Raw genomic sequence first — 20,017 nt, forward strand, 5'->3', positions numbered from 1 at the left:
TTCTCCCTCTCTATTTCCCCCTCTTATCTCAATTTCTTTCTGTCCTATACAATAATAAGAAAAAAAAAGTCACGTACATTATCTGTGGCTATGAAAATACTACTAAGATCTGTTAAGTTTCTTTTTTATTTTAATAACTTCTTTTAAAAAAATTTATTGATTTATGAAAAAGATAAGAGGAGAAAGAACCAGACATCATGTGCTGCCAGGGATTGAACTCAGGACCTCATGCTTGAGAGTCCAAAGCTTTATCACTGCACCACCTCCCTGACCACGATCTGTTAAGTTTCTAAAACTGGGTGGGGGTAGATAGCATAGTGGTTATGCAAATATGCAGAGACTCTCAAACCTGAGGCTTCGAAGTCCCAGGTTCAGTTCCCTGCAATACCATAAACCAGAGCTGAGCAGTGCTCTGGTGAAGAAAAAAAAAAGGAGGTGGTGGCACATTTGGTTAAGATCACACATATTACAACGAGCAAGTACCGGGCTTCAAGCCCCTGGTCCCCATCTGCAAGGAGAAAGCTTCACAAGTGGTGAAGCAGGACTGCAGACGTCTCTGTCTCTTCTCAATTCTCCTCCTCCCTTCTCAATTTCTCTCTGTCTCTACCCAATAACAAATTAAAAGGTTTTTTTTAAGTTTTTGAAAAGGGCGGAGGAGATAGCATAATGGTTATACAAATAGACTCTCATGCCTGAGGCTCCAAAAGTTACAGGTTCAAACCCCCGCACCACCACAAGCCAAAGCTGCGCAGTGTTCTGGTGGGTTTCTCTCTCTCTCTCTCTCTCTCTCTCTCTCTCTCTCTCTCACACACACACACACACACACACACACACAGACACAAATAAAATAACTAAAACTTAAAAAAAAAAAGTTTGTGGGAGTCGGGCGGTAGCGCAGCAGGTTAAGCGCAAGTGGCGCTAAGTGCAAGGACCGGCTGAAGGATCCCAGCTCGAGCCCCCGGCTCCCCACCTGCAGGGGAGTCGCTTCACAAGCGGTGAAGCCCATCTGCAGGTGTCTTTATCTCCCCCTCTGTCTTCCCCGCCTCCATTTCTCTCTGTCCTATCCAACAAGGACAACAACAATAATAACTACAACAACAATAAAAAACAAAAAGAGCAATAAAAGGGAAAATAAATAAAATAATTTTTTTAAAAGTTTGTAAAAATATGTTAAGGGCTGGGGAGACAACATGATGGTTATGCAAAAGACTTTCATGCCTGAGACTCTGAGGTCCCAGGTTCAATCCCCAGCACCACCATAAAGCAGAACGGAGTAGTGCTCTGGTTTTCTCTCCTCTCTGTATCTCTCCCTCAGAATAAAACAAAACATTAAAAAAGACCAAAAATGTGTTTAATCATTAATCAAAGTATAATAATAATGTGCAAAAAAAGTTTATTGGGGATGGGGAAAACAAGGGAGAAGAATTGGCCCACTAAAAATCTCTTTCTAAAGAGAATAATAATCATTATGTTGATTATGAGCTCTCTATGAGCCAGAAGCTCTTGTCACTGCTTTTCACACATAGTTTCATTTTAGACACACATGACTTGGAGGTAAATAGGATTCTGGTGTTTGCACTAAATGCACTAAAAAGCATTAAGGAGGTAAAAGTGTGAGAGGTTAACAGCAACACAGTGGCAATGTAGTAAAGAAAGACCACAGAAAATAGCCCAGGAGGTGGCATAGTGGATAAAGCTTTGGACTCTCCAGCAGCAGTGGTCGGAGTTTAATGCCCAGCAATTCATGTTTCAGAGTGAAGCTCCGGTTTTCTCTCATAAACAAATGAATCATTAAATAGGATTCTGGTGTTTGCAGAGAGGAGGCCGGAGACTAAATGTACTAAAAAAAGCATTAAGAAGGTAAAGGTGTGAGAGGTTAACGGCAACACAGTGGCAATGCAGCAAAGACAGACCACAGTAAACAGCCCAGGAGGTGGCATAGTGGATAAAGCATTGGACTCTCCAGCAGCAGTGGTCGGAGTTTAATGCCCAGCAATGCATGTTTCAGAGTAAAGCTCCGGTTTTCTCTCGTAAATAAATGAATCATTAAAAAAGAAAGAGGGTGGGGAGTCGGGCTGTAGCGCAGCGAGTTAAGCGCAGGTGGCGCAAAGCACAAGGACCGGCATAAGGATCCCGGTTCGAACCCCGGCTCCCCACCTGCAGGGGAGTTGCTTCACAGGCGGTGAAGCAGGTCTGCAGGTGTCTATCTTTCTCTCCTCCTCTCTGTCTTCCCCTCCTCTCTCCATTTCTCTCTGTCCTATCCAACAACGACAACAACAATAATAACTACAACAATAAAAAAAAAAAGGGCAACAAAAGGGAATAAATAAAATAAAATATAAAAAAAAAAGAAAGAGGGTGGAGAAGAAAGGGGGTGGGGGTAGATAGCATAATGGTTATGCAAAGCAACTTTCATGCCTGAGGCTCTGAAGTCCCAGGTTCAGTCCCACACACCACCATAAACCAGAGCTAAGCAGTACTCTAATGAAAAAAAAAAAAAAAGGAAAGAAAAAAAAAAGGGCTGGGGCTGAGCACAGCCAGTTAAGTGCACACATGTAAGGACCCAGGTTCAAGTCCCCAGCACCCTACCTGCAGGAAGAAAGCTTTACAGGCTATGAAGCAGGGCTGCAGGTGACTTTCTCTCCCTCTCAACCTCCCCCTCCATTTCCGTTACTTTCTGTCTCTATCAAATAGATAACAAAGAATTTTTTTTTTAATGAAAGGGCTAGGGAAATGGCTCCCTTGGATAGTGTGCTGCTTCACTCGGTGCACAGCCCAAATTCAAGCCCAACCTCCACCACATTGAAGGAAGCTTCAGTGCTATGGTCTTGGAATCTCTCTCTCTCTCTCTCCCTCTCCCTCTCTCTCTCTCTCTCTCTCTCTCCCTCCTGTCCTCCCTCCATCCCTCCCTCCCTTTCTCTCTATCTGAAATAAATAAAATCTGAAAAGAATTAAGAAAAAAAAAGCAAAACCAAGGTGGGCATAGACAGAATAATGGTTATGCAGAGAGACTCTCATGCCTGAGACTAAGAAGTCCCACACCACAATAAGCCAGAGCTGTGCAGTGCTCTGGTGTTTCTGTGTTTTTATCTCCCTACATCTCTCTCAAAAATAAAAGAAATAAAAGAAAAAACAACCAAAATGAGTTTGTGTGTACAAAGGCTGATGATGTAAAGGGGTGGTGACAATGCAGGAGGCAAGAAGGGAGGGAAAGGAAGGAGCCCAGCAGAGAGGGAAGGGGAAGAGGAAGCTGTGATGGAAAAGCAGCGGATGGGGGAGGGGGAATAGAATGGGTCCAGGTCCAGAGTGGTACCATCATTATTCTACAAAAAGACTTTCATGCTTGAGGCTCTGAAGTCCCAGGTTTAATTCCCAGCATCACCATAAGCCAGAACTGAGCAGTACTCTGGGGGTGTGTGTGTGTGTGTTTAATATTTATTTATTCCCTTCTGTTGCCCTTGTTGTTTTATTGTTGTAGTTATTGTTGTTGTGATTGAAGTCGTCATTGTTGGATAGGATGGAGAGAAATGGAGAGAGGAGGGGAAGACAGAGAGGGAGAAAGACAGACACCTGTAGACCTGTTTCACCGCCTGTGAAGCGACTCCCCTGCAGGTGGGGAGCCGGGGGCTTGAACCGGGATCCTTCTGCCGGTCCTTGTGCTCTGCGCACGCTGCGCTACCGCCCGACTCCCCGGTGTGTGCGTTTTAAAAATAAAAACAAATAGGGGCCAAGGCGGTGGCGCACCTGGTTGGCGCACACATTACAGTGCTCAAGGACCAAGGTTCAAGCCCCTGGTCCCCACCTGCAGGGGGAAAACTTCACGAGTATTGAAGCAGGTGTCTCTCTGTCTCTCTCCCTCTCTATTCCCCCTCCCCTCTCAATTTCTCTCTGTCACTATCCAGTAAATAAAAGAAAAAGGAAAAAAGGAAAAATAAATAAAAATAAAGTATATGTATTTATTTTAGAGAGAGACATAGAAAAATTGAGAGGGAAGGAGAAGGTAGAGAGGGAGAGAGACAGCTGCAGCACTATCTCACCACTTGTGAAGAAGCACCCCTCCTCCAGGTGAGGACCGGGGGCTTGAAGACAGTCTAATGCTTGTGTTCAATCAGATGCACCACCACCTGGCCCCAATAAATATATATCTTAAAAACAAACAGGGGTCAAGCAGTGGCACCCGCTTCACCGCTTGTGAAGCAACCCGCCTGCAGGTAGGAAGCCAGGGCTCGAACCAGGATCCTTCAGCCGGTCCTTGCGCTTCGCGCCACGTGCATTTAACCCACTGCGCTACCACCCTAACATATAAAATTTAAAAACAAACAGGAGGCACAGTTCAGAGGGAGTTGGCCGGGCAGAAGGGGAAGAGCCTAGAGAGGGCAAAGAGATGGGAGGGCAGGAGAGTGGTGGGTGGTCCATGCTCCCAGAGGCTTAAAGAATAGGAAAGCCTGCAGGGGCCAGGCGGTGGCGCACCTGGTTAAGCACACACATTACAATGCACAAGGTCCCAGGTTCAGGCCCCTGGTCCCCGCCTGTAGGGGGAAAGCTTCACAAGTGGTGAAGTAGGGCTGCAGGTGTCTCTCTGTCTTCCTCTCCTCTATCTCCCTGACTCCTCTCAATTTCTTTCTCACCTCAGCCCTGTGAGATGTCATACATCAAAAAGGACAGCAGCAACAAATGCTGGAGAGGTTGTGGAGACAAAGGAACACTTCTGCACTGCTAGTGGGAATGTAAATTGGTTCAACCTCTGTGGAGAGCAGTCTGGAGAACCCTCACAAGGCTAGAGATGGACCTTCCATATGACCCAGTAATTCCTCTCCTGGGATATATCCTAAGGACTCCATAACACCCAACCAAAAAGCTATGTGTACACCTATGTTCATAACAGCACAATTCGTAATAGCTAAAACCTGGAAGCAACCCAGGTGCCCAACAACAAATGAGTGGCTGAGAAAGCTGTGGTATATTTACACAATGGAATACTACGCAGCTATTAAGAACAATGAACCCACCTTCTCTGACCCACCTTAGATGGGTCTAGAAGGAATTATGCTAAGTGAAATAAGCCAGAAAGACAGTAACGATGATCCCACTCGTATATAGAAGTTGAGAAAGAAGATCAGAAAGGGAAACTCAAAGCAGAATCTGAGTTTGGAGTATGGCACCAAAGTAAAAAAATCTATGGGGGGGGAGAGAGTAGATGTTCAGCTTTACTGTAGGGGGGAGGGGGGAGGGACACAGACCTTTGGTGTTGGGAATGGTGTTAATATACACTCCTATTAACTCATAGTCTCACAAATCACTATTTAATTAATATGAGATACGAAAAACAGATTGAATGTCTCAAACTTTTTGATGCATAGACCATACATCTGAGTAAAGATTCTTTCAATCTGTGCACTTAAGGCTTCAAATTTGGAAGAAGAAAAAAAAAAAGACTTCAAATTTGTAATCAGATTGAATTTTAATAGTGGGCTCAAATTGTTAATACATCTCTAATAATGACTTGTTCTTTGAAATATTGAATCACCTATAAGCTTAGACCAGAACAGAAGCAACTAGTGGCGTCACTTTATAAGATACAGCTATATGCAAATAGCATTAAAAGACATAAATTATGATGAGATCTTGTATGGCACAGCAAATCCTAACAATGAGATTTTCAAAGTTAACCCAATTTTCAGACAGGCTGGGAATATGCATGGACCTGTCAACACCCATGTTCAGCAGGGAAGCAATTACAGAAGCCAGACCTTCCACCTTCTGCACCCCATGACCCTGGGTCCATGCTCCCAGAGGCTTAAAGAATAGGAAAGCAGGGGCCAGGTGGTGGTGCACCTGGTTAAGCGCATACATTACAGTGCACAAGGCCCCAGGTTCAAGCCCCTGGTCCCCCCTGTAGGGGGAAAGCCTCACAAGTGAAGTAGGGCTGCAGGTGTCTCTCTGTCTTTCTCTCTCTATCTCCCCGACTCCTCTCAATTTCTCTCTACCTCTATCCAATAGTAAATAAGTAAAAATATTTTTTTAAAAAAAGGACGGTGGGTAGACAGCATAATGCCCCCGCACCACCATAAGCCAGAGTTGAGCAGTGCTGTGGTAAAAAAATAAAAAATAGGAAAGCTGTGATCCGGGAGGTAGTGCAATGGATAAAGCACTGAACGCTCAGGCATGAGGTTCCAAGTTCAACCCCCGACAGCACATGTACCGGTGTGATGTCTGGTTCTTTCTCTCTCTCCTCCTATCATTCTCATTAATAAATAAATATTTTAAAAATAGGAAAGCAATCAGGGAGGGGATAGAATATGGAATTTTGGTGGTGGGGACTGTGTGGAAATGTACCCCTCTTATCCTATGGTTTTGTCAGTATTTCCATTTTATAAATAGAAAATGTAAAAAAAAGAGAGATTAGAGGGCAGGGGAACGGTGGGCGGGGACTGGAGTAAAAGGGGGCGGACCGAGATGAGGGGGCGGGGTCGAGATGAGGAGGCCGGCCGAGAGGGTAGGGCTAGCCAGGCAGGGGGCCGGCCGAGAGGGTAGGGCTAGCCAGGCAGGTCTAAAGAGTGGGAGATAGAAAATGAGGCTTTTTAAAAAAAAAAAAAAGAAAGAAAGAAAAGAAAATGGGGCTTGGCTTAGAAGCAGGGACCCGGCAAGCTGAAAATATAGCATAATGATTATGCTAAAACACTTTCATGTCTAAGGCTATGATTCCCCCGCCACACACACATACACACACCACCATCAACCTGTGCTCTGGTGTAAAAAAAAGTGGGGGAGCCAAGATAGAAAGAAGTAGAGAAAACGGGGAGAGGACGAGCTCAGAGGGAGCTGCAGGAAGCAAGAAAGAGAAGAAGCAGAGAGCAAGGGGGAAAAGGAGCTGGGTTCTCCCAGGGTGAGGCTCAGAGATCGAGACCCGGAGCCACGCCCACAGAGGAAGGGCTTTGGCATCCGGCTGAGAGGAAGAGCAGGCAAGCCTGACATGCCCCTGCAACACCCCATCTCCCTGCCCAGAGCGTCCCCCCACATCTCATTCCCTCCCCCTGGACCTCACCTTGCAGTCGAAGTCTCTCGTTCCTTCCTCGCAGAAGTTGATCGGAGTCTACTCGAAGAAGGAGAAAAACCAAGCACGGGAGTGGAACGGGATTGGGGGGTGGGGCAGCAGCAGGCCCAGCCAGAGCAATCACCTCCACGCGGGCTGAGGGGCGGGCCAGAGGTTAATCCCCACGCGGAAACCACACCGGGAGAGGGGGTGCAGTGGCACACGCGATGTGAAACCAATGGAGGGAAGGAGCAGAAACGACGAGTCAAAAGGGAGAAGGCTGGCAAGAGCCAGGATGGGGCCGTGGGACCACACCTCCCTGCAATGCACCAGACGGCAGGGAGCCCCTCGTTTGCACCGCCATTACTTGGGCAGGGGGCTAGCAGTGAGGGCGAGTTGTACGCATGCGTGCGGGTCTCAGCCGCGCCTTGCACTCCGCCCCCACCCGACACTTTCCCGGGTTCTGGGGGGGGGGGGGAGATCGTGGCGCGAACTCCACAGGGCGGCCTCCCAGAGCACTGCGGAGCGGAGTAAAGGCACCTGAGATTGTCTAAAACGCCTCCACATCTTAACAGGCTCGTTCTCCACCACAATGTAGCAGTGCCATCGCGCCCGCCCCAGATGCTCCATTCATTCTTGGTGGGGTCTGCAGTGTTCCAACTCCTTTGGTCCTTTTTAGGGTGGCAGTTAGGCGCTTGAATTACAACTAGTCGGAAAGGGGTGTTCTGTGAGTGTCAAATGTGGCCCGAGTGTCCAGATGGGCAGTAGCCAGACTGGGCGACTCTCCATGTTGAAATGATAGTGGGCGGCTCCTTGTGCCTTACAGAAATTGACAAAGTTGACCTCAGTGATTTCTTTTAAACCCATGGTTATCAGAACATAGTATATTATACTGGAGTTAGTGTATTGCACCAAAGTAAAAGACTCTGGGGTGAGTGGGGGGAGAGTACAGGTCCTGGAAAGGATCACAGAGGACCTAGTGGGGGTTGTATTGTTATGTGGAAAACTGAGAAATGTTATGCATGTACAAACTTGTATTTACTGTCCAATGTAAAACATTAATCCCCCCCCCAACAAAGGGGAAAAAAGGAAAAGAAAATTACATGACCGAGGGACTGCTTAATGATTATGCAAAACGCCTTTCATGTCTGAGGCCCCAAAGGTCCTAGGTTCAATCCCAAACACCACTTGATAAACCAGAGATGAGGGGTTGAGCAGATAGCATAACAAAAAGACTGATGTCTGAGGCACCAAAGATCTAGGTTTCCCCAGTACCACCATAAACCAGAGCTGACCAGTAAGTGCTTGGCAAAAGAAAGGATGAAAGGAAGAAAGAATAAATTCTAAACCAGAGCTGAGCAGTACTCTGGTATTTCTGTATCTAATTAAAATAAATATTTTTTAAATAAATATTTTTATTTTAATTACGTATAAGGCTCAATTTCTTTTCCTCTTGGGCAGCTCTGATTTGGAAAAGAGAATGGAGGGGGAAAGAGGTGTTCTTGGAAATTCAAAAAAAGTCTCTTAGCTGGTGGGACCTCAATCTTTTTTTTTTTTTTGGGGGGGGACCTCAATCTTAATTCTACTCACCCTTCCCTCCAGTTCCAGTCCTATAATGCAAAGTACTTGTGTGAACCTAGACAGTAGTGTAGGAATCAGAACAAAGATGGGAAGAGTTAGCTTATTATTTTTTTTTTTTCCTCCTTGGGGCTTAAGAGCTTGAGAACAAGGGGTCATTTGTTTATGCTGTGACGTGTACGCTTAGCCAATCGTCTTTCTGTCCAAGCTCTCTGGCCTTGTCTACTGATTGGCAGGCGGCAATTCAGCCCCAACAAAGGCAGGCAGTGAGCTGGCTATTAGCAGCAGCAGGTCGACATTTAGCGAGTGAATACTTGGGCTAGGGAAGTTAAAAAAAAAAAAAAAAGTTGTGGAAAACGTGCAAGGAGAAAAATGTAGAAGAATTAGAATGAAGGAAGCTGTGAGAGGAGGAAAAGACTGAAATTGACCAAGTGAATTGCAAAAACCCGTGCACCACTTCCCGGCCATAGAAATTGATCTCTTTAAAACTTTATTTTCCCCGGGCTGGGCGGTAGGGCAGCAGGTTAAACACCAAAGCACAAGGGCAATCCCGGTTGGAGCCTCCAGATCCCCACCTGCAGGGGGGGGCACTTAACAGGCGGTGAAGCAGCTGTGCAGGTGTCTATCTTTCTCTCCTCCTCTCTGTGGTCCCCTCCTCCATTTCTCTCTGTCCTATCCAACAACGACAACAACAATGGCAACAATAATAATAACCACAACAACAAGGGCAATAAAATGGGAAAAAATGGCCTCCAGAAGCAGTGGGTTTATAGTGCAAGCACCGAGCCCCAGTGATAACCCTGGAGGGAAAAAGTTATATATTTCCTTTATTTTGATTTTTTTTTTTATTATTTACTAATGAGACAGAGAGAAAGCATCACTCTGGTACATGTGATGCCAGGGATTGAACTTAGGACCTCATGCTTTCTCAGAATTCTACCATTGTACCAATACTTTTTATCCACTATGCTACCTCCCAAGCCACTGAAAATGTAATTTATTTTGCAGATTGGGAGATGATGCAGTAGGAAAACATTTGGGCTCTCAAGCATAGGGTCCTGTGTTTGATTCCTGGCATCTCATGTTCCAGAGTGATACTCTGGCTCTCTCTCTTCCTCTCTACTAATTAGTAAGTAAATAAATCTTTAAAATATTAGAGGCTGGATGGTGGGACACCTGGTTGAGCACTCATGTTAAATATTAAGATTTATGGGGAGTTGGGCCGTAGCACAGAGGTTAAGCTCCTGTGGCACAAAGCGCAAGGACCGGCGTAAGGATCCCGGCTCGAGCCCCTGGCTCCCCACCTGCAGGGTAGTCGCTTCACAGGCAGTGAAACAGGTCTGCAGGTGTAAAAAAAAAAATTAAGATTTATGGGGCCTGGTAGTGGCTAGTCTGGTAGAGTGCACCTGTTGCAATGCACAAGGATACAGGTTCAAGCCAATCCCCTCCCCATCTGGAGGGGGGAAGGTTTCTCAAGAGCTGAAGCAGGGTTGCTGATGTCTCTCCCTCCCTCTCTATCTTCCCCCTCCCCACTTGATTTCTCCCTGCCCCTATCTATTACAATAAATAAAATAATTTTTAAAATAAAGAATTATTTTATTTATATGGTAGAGAGTTTCAGATGAGAGAGAGGAGCTATAGTGCCATTCTAGTACATGGGGTGCCAGGAATGAAGCAAGGTGTCCTGTACTCTGCTAGCTGGGCTAGTTCTCCAGCTGCCAAAATTTAATTTGCTAATAGACTGGGAAGAGAGCATAGTAATTGTGCAAAAGGGCTTTCCTGCCTGAGACACCAGTGGTCCCAGGTTCAATCCCCTGCGCCACTATAAACCAGAGCTGAGCAGTGCTCTGGTAAAAATAATAGTAATAAGGGGGTTGTGCGGTAGCGCAGCAGGTTAAATGCACATGACGCGAAACGCAAAGACCGGCGTAAGGATCCCAGTTCCAGCCCCAGCTCCCCACCTACAGGGGAGTCGCTTCACAAGCGGTGAAGCAGGTCTGAAGGTATCTTTCTCTCCCTCTCTCTGTCTTCCCCTTCTGTCTCCATTTCTCTCTGCCCGAGTCAAAAACACCGATATCAATAACAATAATAATAATAACCACAACAACAAGGGCAACAAAAGGGGGAAAGGTAGCCTCCAGGAGCAGTGGATTCGTGATGCAGGCACCAAGCCCCAGCAATAACCCTGGAGGCAAAATAATATAGTAATAATAATAATAACAACAACAAGAAAAAAAAAAAAGAACAAATTGTCAATATAGGCTATGTTCCAAACTTCAGAGGGGAAATGGTTTTTCTCTTCATGTCATTTTGGTGAAAGAGTGAAGAACATTTTATTCATTTTATGTGTTTACTTTTTTTTTTTTTTCTCCTGATTGGAGAACTGAATCAAACAAGCTCCACGTTAGTAAAGGAGAAGAAATACTATGAAATGATCTCTCACAAATTGGATTCTAGAGATTAACGTGGGGCTTGTGAAATAGCTCCCATGGTTAATGCACTGCTTTGCCAAGTGTGAGACCCAGGTTCAAGCCTGGGCGCCACCACACTGAAGGAAGCTTTAGTAGTGCGCTCCTTTTCACTGTCTCTGCCTCTCTGTCTCTGCCTAACACAGGAAGAGGGAAATGCAGGGGAGAGAGGAACACCATATGAAATTTATGCAAGTCCTTGATATCTGACTGCAGATGTAAGGTTACTAAGTCAGGAGAGGTGAAAAATTTCTACAGTCATTAGGGGCCCAATACCCTGCAGTGGATGTTGAAGTCATTTAGTGTTGGGCAGAAAACACTAACACGTCTGAGGTATAAAACCATACCCGGAATGGGTAGTGGCCCACCTGGCTGAGCGCACATATTACAATGTACAAAGACCAGGGTTCAAGCCCCTGGTCCCCACCTGCAGGGGGGAAGCTTCACGAGTGGTGAAGCAGGGCTGCAGGTGTCTCTCTCTCTCTTTGTTTCTCCCTTCCCTATCGATTTCTGGATGTCTCTGTCCAATAAATAAATAAAGGTAATACAAAAAATTTTTAAAAACATGCCCCCTGAAACCACAACAGATTTGTAAAACATTACCTAAAAAAAGAGGAAGTCAGGCGGTAGTGAAGCCGGTTAAGTACACGTGGTGCAAAGCAGAAGGGCCGGATTAAGGATCCCTGCAGGGGAGTCAGGGGAGTCGCTTCACAGGCAGTGAAGCAGGTCTGCAGGTGTCTTTCTTTCCCCTTCTCTGTCTTCCCCTCCCCCTCTCCATTTCGCTCTGTCCTATCCAACAATGACGACATCAATAACAACAATAATAACTACAATAACAATTAAAAAAAACAAGGGCAACAAAAGGGAAAATAAATAAATATAAACAATTTTAAAAGAAAAAAATAAACAAAAGCTAGAGAAGTGAAATATCACTGAAGACTACACTTGAATTCTCAGCAACAAGACACAACCCCTTTGGTGTCACCAGTGTGTGACTGTCATCAGCTACAGTCACCATATGGGCCCTGAGGAGATCTAAGTAGCCCTTTCCAGCTCTCTGTCTCTCTGTGTCTCTCTATCTCTCTCTCAGCATTGCTTAGCAATGGCTTATGGTAGTGTGGGAGATTGAACCTGAGATCCTGAAGCCTCCAACATGAGAATCTTTTTTGCAGAACCGTTATACTATCTTCCTCTCCTTCCAGCACATTCTCTAGGTTTTCTGTCTTTTGCTTCTCCACTCCTTTACCAAGATGCAAAAGCCCCAGTGTAGGCCCTACTGTAGGCCTTGGGTGTTGCGGGAAGCCACAAGCATCTCGTGAGGGCCCTCACTACACAGGTCTCTATCACCCTCAAACCCCAGTTGAGGACTTGTCCCAGAGAGAGGCCTGTCTGACACCACCAGTTAACCCTGTGTACCTCGTCTCCTTTGCAAATAGACAGTTGCATTTCCTTATTGAAACAAAAGAGAAGTCCATTACGAATGATAGAATAATGGGGTATTCAAAAGTAAGTATTGGGGAGCAAGGTGGTAGTGCAGCAGATTAAGCACAAGTGGCACAAGGCACAAGGACCAGTGTTAAGGATCCCGGTTCGAGTCCCTGCCTCCCCACCTGTAGGGAAGTCGCTTCACAGGCAGTGAAACAGGCCTGTCTCTCTCTCTCTCTCTCTCTCTCCCTCTCCCTCTCTGTCTTCCCCTCCCCTCTCCATTTCTCTCTGTCCTATCCAACAAAGACGACATCAATAACAACAATAACTACAACAACAATTTAAAAAAAAAAAAAAACCAACAAGGGCAACAAAAGGGAAAATAAATAAAAATTTTTTTTAAAAAAAGTGAGTATTGGGAGCTGGGAAGATAGCGTAATGTTTATGCAAAAAAGGTCCTGCCTGAGGCTCCTAAGCTCCCAGGTTCAATTTCCATCACCACACAAACCAGAGCTGTGTTCTGGTCCCTCTCTCTTAAAAATGCATAAATCTTGGGACTTGGTGGTGGCACACCTGGTTAATACCATGCACTTACTTCTGCACCCCATAATGACGCTGAGTCCATACTCCCAGAGGGATAAGGAATAGGAAAGCGATCAGGGGAGGGGATGGGATACGGAGTTCTGTTGGTGGGAATTGTGTGGAGGTGTACCCCTCTTATCCTATGGTTTTTGTCAGTGTTTCCTTTTTATAAATAAAAATTAAAAAAAATAAAATCCAACATTTTAAGCATTAAAAATAAAAATACCATGCACAAGGACCTGGGTTCAAATCCACCAGGCCTCACCTGTACGGGGGAAGCTTCATGATTGGTGAAGCAGTGCTGCAAGTATCTGTCTCTCCTTTCCTTTCTAGCTCCTCCCTCTCTCAGTTTCTCTCTGTTACATCAAATAAAATAAAGTTGGGGGCAGGGGACATAGCATGATGGTTATGCAAAGAGACTCTCATGCTTGAGGCTTCAAAGTCCCAGGTTCAGTCTCGCACACCACCATAAGCCAGAGCTGAGCAGTGCTCTGGTAAAAATAAATAAATATATATGAATAGTATAAAACTTTTTTTAAAAAAAGGGGGAAAAAAGTTGGGTGGATGTAGATAACATAATGGTTATGCAATGATATTCTCACGGGCCGGGTGGTGGAACTGCTGGTTGAGTACACATGTTGCACATGTTACAAAGAGACTCTCATGCCTGAGGCTCCGAAGTTCAAGGTTTAATCCCCAGCACCACCATAAGCCAGAGCTGAGCAGTGCTCTGGTAAGAGAAAGTAAAAAAAAATTAAAATCAAATAAAACAAAGTATAAAAAATAAAAATATATACACAAGTCTTTTTAAAAGTGTTTTATTTTATTTATGTTCCCTTTTGTTGCCCTTGTTTTTTTTTTTATTGTTGTAGTTATTATTGTTGTTGTTATTGATGTCATTGTTAGGACAGAGAAAAATGGAGAGAGGAGGGGAAGACAGAGAGGGGGGAGAGAAAGATAGACACCTGCAGACCTGCTTCACTGCCTGTGAAGAACCATGATCCTTATGCCGCTCCTTGTGCTTTTCACCACCTTCGCTTAACCCGCTGCACTACCACCTGACTCCCATGCATAAGCCTTTTAAAATAGAGGACTGGGGAGACAGCGTTGTGGCTATGCAAAAGGCTTTCATGCCTGAGACTCTTGAGGTTCCAGTTTCAATACCCGCACCACCATAAACCACAGTTGAACAGTGCTCTGGTCTTTCTCTTTCTCTTTCTCTCTGTATCTCTACTTTGTAAATAGTAAATAAATGAGTAGATAAATAAATAAATTAAATATTTTACTATAAAAGAGATAGCTGTGGTACAGGGAGGTGGCACAGTGGATGAAGGGCTGGACTCTCAAGTATGAGGTCCTAAGTTTGATGCCTGACAACACATGTACTAGAGGGATGCCCGGTTCTTTCTCTCTCTCCTATCCTTCTCTTTAATAAATAAATGAATTTTTTAAAAAAATAAAGTAAAAAGAGATAGCTCACCTAGTATGGTACACCAGATTATGGGTTGTGTGAGCCCCTGACCACCGAATGGGGTACATATTACAGTTCATAAGAACCCAGGTTCAAGCCCCAAGTTCCCACCTGCAGGAGCTTAGCTTCATGAGTAGTGAAGCACTGCTTCTCTCCCTTTCTTGATTAAAAAAAAATAATAATATTTTGGGGAGTCGGGCTGTAGTGCAGCGGGCTAAGCGCAGGTGGCGCAAAGCACAAGGACCGGCATAAGGATCCCGGTTCGAACCCCGGCTCCCCACCTGCAGGGAAGTCGCTTCACAGGCGGTGAAGCAGGTCTGCAGGTGTCTATCTTTCTCTCCTCCTCTCTGTCTTCCCCTCCCTCTCTCCATTTCTCTCTGTCCTATCCAACAACGACAACAACAATAATAACTACAACAATAAAACAACAAGGGCAACAAAAGGGAATCAATAAATAAAATAAATATTTAAAAAAATTATTTATTCCTTTTTGTTGCCCTTGTTGTTTTATTGTTGTAGTTATTATTGATGCCGTTGGTTATTATTGATGGATAGGACAGAGAGAAATGTACAGAGGAGGGGAAGACAGAGAAGGGGAGAGAAAGATAGACACCTGCAGACCTGCTTCACCGCCTGTGAAGCGACTCCCCTGCAGGTGGGGAGCTGGGGGCTCAAACCATATCCTTTCACTGGTCCTTGAGCTTTGCGCCACATGCACTTAACCTGCTGCACTACCGCCCGAAACTCCCTCTCTTGTTTTTTTTTAAGATACATTTTTTACTTTTTAAATATATTTATCTATTTATTATTGGATAGAGGCAGAGAAAAATTGACAGAGAAAGGGAAAGAGACAGAGAGATACCTGCCACCCTGTTTCACCACTCAAGAAGCTTTCCTCTTGAAGTGGGGGGGAAGGGGCTTGGGATTGAACCTCTCTCTCCCACTCTATCTCTGCACTTCCCTGTCAATTTATCTGTCTTTATCCAATAAATGAATAAGTAAAATAAATTTTAAAAATAGTCTATGGTGATCTGGGAGGTAACACAGTGGATAAAGCACTGCATTCTCAACCATGGGGTCCCAAGTTCAATCCCGGACAGCACATATACCAGAGCGATGTCTGCTCTCTCTCTCTCTCTCTTTATCTCTCTCCTATCTTTCTCATGAATAAATAAATAAATTCAGAAAAAATAGTCTATGATAAATTGGTAGTTTCAGTAGAAGACAGATCATTTTGTTTCTCAGAAACACATTATTGATACATTCTTAAAATTTTTTCTTAATCTATAGTTTAAACTTTCTTTATTATTATTATTTTTACTTGAGCGCTGCTCAGTTCTGGCTCATGGTGCTGCTGGGGGTGGAACGTGGGACCTCAAAAGCCTCAGGCATGAGAGTTGTTTGTATAACCATTATGCTATTTTCCCCATCATATTATTGATAGTAAAGTTTGTTTTTGTTCATTCCTTGGCACCACCATAAGCCAGAACTGAGCAGTGGATGCATTTAAAAAAATGTTTTGTGCTTTTAAAAATCATTATAACAATTTAGTATTAGCCAGCTTAATTACATATACCATCCTTCATAAGATTCCCTTCTCATAAATCTTCTCATTTTTATGCTTCTCTTATCTCGTCTCTTAATTCTCATCGGCACTTTGAAAAAGGTTACTTTTTTCTCCCCTAAGAAAAACATCTCCATATTCCATACCCTCTTGTTTTCATTTTTGCCCTGTTTTTGTTTTTCTTGCCAAAGATCACCTTATCTCTTTCAAGCACAGAACTAGCCGCTCTCAATAAGGAAAACAACTCTGTACGTAAGCAAAAGAAGACATGGTTTTGAGTAACTCTATTAATTTAGTATTTTGTTGTTGTTGCCACTAAGTTTATCACTGAGGCTCAGTGTCTGCAGGAGGACTCCACCATTCCTCAATGGCCATTTTCTCTCTCTCTTTCATTTGGCAAGACAGAGAGAAATAGAGAATAGAGAGAGAATGGGGGAGGAAGGAAGGAAGGAAGGAAGGAAGGGAGGAAGGAAAGATGGAAGGGAGGGAGGAATGCAGGCAGGTAGGCCTGGGTCTGGGGAAATAGCATAATGATTATGTGAAAATACCCCATCACCACCATAGTCCATAGTTGAGCAGTGCTCTGGTAATAGATGAAAGAAGGAAAGAAAGAAAGAAAGAAAGAAAGAAAGAAAGAAAGAAAGAAAGAAGAAAAGAAAAGAAAGGGGAGGAAGAAGGAGAGAGGGGAAGGAAGGAAGGGAAGAAGGGAGGGAGGAAGGGAGGCAAGGAGGGAGGGCGGGACACTAGCAGCACTATTCCAGTGTTCATGAAGCTCCCCTGCATGTGGGGAATAGGAACTTGGGTCATCACACATGGTAATATGTACACTCTACCTGCTGTATTGATGCCCAGCCCTTTACTTTAGGTTTTGTTTGTTTGTTTGTTCTTTTTCATTAAAAAGAATGGAGATGGGGTGGAGGGTAGATAGCATAATGGTTATGCAAAGAAACTCTTGTGCCTGAGGCTCCAAAGTCTCAAGTTCAATCCCCCTGCACCAACATAAGCCTGAGTTGAACAGGTGCTCTGGTTAAAAAATATATAATAATAATAATAATAATTATTATTATTATAATGATGATGATTAATGGAGATAGATGGAAAATTCCTCAAATTGACTTATGTATGAATGTACATACATTAATCCAACACCCAACATGATACTCAATGAAGAGAAATTGAAAGCCTTATCTCTACAGTCAGGTATAAGGCAGGGTTGCCTACTATCACCATTACCATTCAACACAATTTTGGAAGTTCTAGCTATAGCAATCAACAAGAGAAAGAGATTAAAGGGAGTGGTCTGGGAGGTGGTGCAATGGATAAATTATTAGATTCTCAAGCATGAGGTCCAGTTCAATCCCTAGCAGCACATGTGCCAGAGTGATGCCTGGTTCTTTCTCTCTCTCCTTCTATCTTTCTAATAAATAATCTTTAAAAAAAAAAAAAGAGAGAGAGAGAGATATTTCAACAAGACAACATATAACCCCATCCAAAAATGGGGGGAGGACATGGACAGAATATTCACCACAGAAGAGATCCAAAAGGCCGAGAAACACATGAAAAAATGCTCCAAGTCTCTGATTGTCAGAGAAATGCAAATCAAGACAACAATGAGATACCACTTCACTCCTGTGAGAATGTCATACATCAGAAAAACAACAGCAAATGCTGGAGAGAGTGTGGGGTCAAAGGAACCCTCCTGCACTGCTGGTAGGAATGTCAATTGGTCCAACCTCTGTGGAGAACAGTCTGGAGAACTCTCAGAAGGCTAAAAATAGACCTATCCTATGATCCTACAATTCCTCTCCTGGGGATATATCCTAAGGAACCCAACACATCCATCCAAAAAGATCTGTGTACACATATGTTCTTAGCAGCACAATTTGTAATAGCCAAAACCTGGAAGCAAGCCAGGTGTCCAACAACAGATGAGTGGCTGAGCAAGTTGTGGTATATATATATATACAATGGAATACTACTCAGCTGTAAAAAACTGGTGACTTCACCATTTTCAGCCGATCTTGGATGGACCTTGAAAAATTCATGTTAAGTGAAATAAGTCAGAAACAGAAGGATGAATATGGGACGATCTGACTCTCAGGCAGAAGTTGAAAAACAAGATCAGGAAAGAAAACACAAGTAAAACCTGAACTGGAATTGGCGTATTGCACCAAAGTAAAAGACTCTGGGGTGGGTGGGTGGGGAGAATACAGGTCCATGAAAGATGATGAATGACATAGTGGGGGTTGTATTATTAAATGGGAATCTGGGGAATGTTATGCATGTACAAACTATTGTATTTACTGTTGAATATAAAACATTAATTCCCCAATAAAGAAATAAATTATAAAAATAAAGTAAAAGAGTCTGGGGTGGTTGGGTGGGGAGAATACAGGTCCAAGAAGGATGACAGAGGACCTAGTGGGGGTTGTATTGTTATATGGGAAATTGGGGAATATTATGCATGTACAAACTATTGTATTTACTGTTGAATGTAAAACATTAATTCCCCAATAAAGAAATTTTTAAAAAGAGAGAGATTAAAGGGATATAGTTTGAAAGAGAGGATGTCAAACTGTCACTACTTGCAAATAACATGATATACATAGAAAAATCAAGTGGTCTGGAAGGTGGTGCAGTAGATAAAGCATTGAACTCTTAAGCATGAGGTCTTGAGTTTGATCCCTGGCAGCACATATACCAGAGTGATGTCTCTCTCCCTCTCTCCTCCTGTCTTTCTCATTAATAAATAAAGAAAAGAAAAGAAAAGAAAAAAGAAAAAGAAGCCAGTATGAAACTCCTGGAAATTATCAAGCAGTAAAGGCTACAAAACCAACATACAAAACTCAGTGGCATTCTTTTATGTAAACACCAAACCAGAAGAAGAAATCTGGGGCCAGGTGGGGGCGCACCTGGTTGAGCGCACATGTTACAATGCCCAAGGACACAGGTTTGAGTCCTCAGTCCCCACCTGCAGAGGGAAAGCTTTGTGAGTGGTGAAACAGTGCTGCAGGTGTCTCTCTGTTTCTCTCCTACTCTATTACCCCCTTCTCTCATGATTTCTGGCTGTCTCTATCCAACAAATAAATGAAGATAATAATAATGAATAATAAGAAGAATAATAAACCCAGCAATTGATCTCATTACCATTGCAGCAAACACAATAAAAGACCTAGGGATAAACCTAACAAAGGAAGTGAAGACCTTTATACTGAAAACTGTGAGACACTTCTCATGGAAATAGAAAAATATAAAAAGGGGGCTGGGTGATGGCACACCTGGTTAAGCACACACACTACAGTGCACAAGCACCTGGGTTCAAGCCCCTGGTCCCTACCTGCAGGCAGAAAGCTTCACAAGTGGTGAAGCAAGTCTGCTGGTGTTTCTCTTTCTCTCTCCCTCTCTCCCTCCCCTCTCAATTTCTCTCTGTCCTATTCAATAAATAAATAAAATATGTTTAATTAAAATAAATACAAAGAAATGGAAAGACATCTCATGTTCATGGATTGACGAATTAAAGTAGTCAAAATTACTATTCTACCCAGAGCCATATAGAGATTTAACACAGTCCCTATCAAAATGTTTGAAGAATGTAGAACAAAAGATAGAAAAACCCCACCTGCAGGGGAGTTGCTTCACAGGCGGTGAAGCAGGTCTGCAGGTGTCTATCTTTCTCTCCTCCTCTCTGTCTTCCCCTCCTCTCTCCATTTCTCTCTGTCCTATCCAACAACAACAACAATAATAACTACAACAATAAAACAACAAGGGCAACAAAAGGGAATAAATAAAATTAAATAAATATTTTAAAAAAAGATAAAAACATTTATCTGGAGACAGAAAATACCAAGGAGAGCCAAAGCAATTCTGAGGGAAACAAGCAAGAATGGAGGCACTGG

General features: G+C 43.7%; 1 long non-coding RNA gene across 3 annotated transcripts in view; it reads right to left on the bottom strand.

The window, feature by feature from the left end:
- LOC132535719 (uncharacterized) overlaps positions 1-7,405 on the bottom strand; it is a 193,712-nt gene extending 186,307 nt beyond the window's left edge. For all 3 annotated transcript variants that reach the window (XR_009547432.1, XR_009547431.1, XR_009547433.1), the window contains exon 1: positions 7,046-7,405. This is a non-coding gene — a long non-coding RNA (uncharacterized LOC132535719). The remainder of the gene's footprint in view (positions 1-7,045) is intronic.
- Between the last annotated feature and the right edge of the window lie 12,612 nt (positions 7,406-20,017).

This window comes from Erinaceus europaeus, chromosome X (genome assembly GCF_950295315.1).
Source record: "Erinaceus europaeus chromosome X, mEriEur2.1, whole genome shotgun sequence".
In the NCBI taxonomy this organism is placed as follows: domain Eukaryota; kingdom Metazoa; phylum Chordata; class Mammalia; order Eulipotyphla; family Erinaceidae; genus Erinaceus; species Erinaceus europaeus.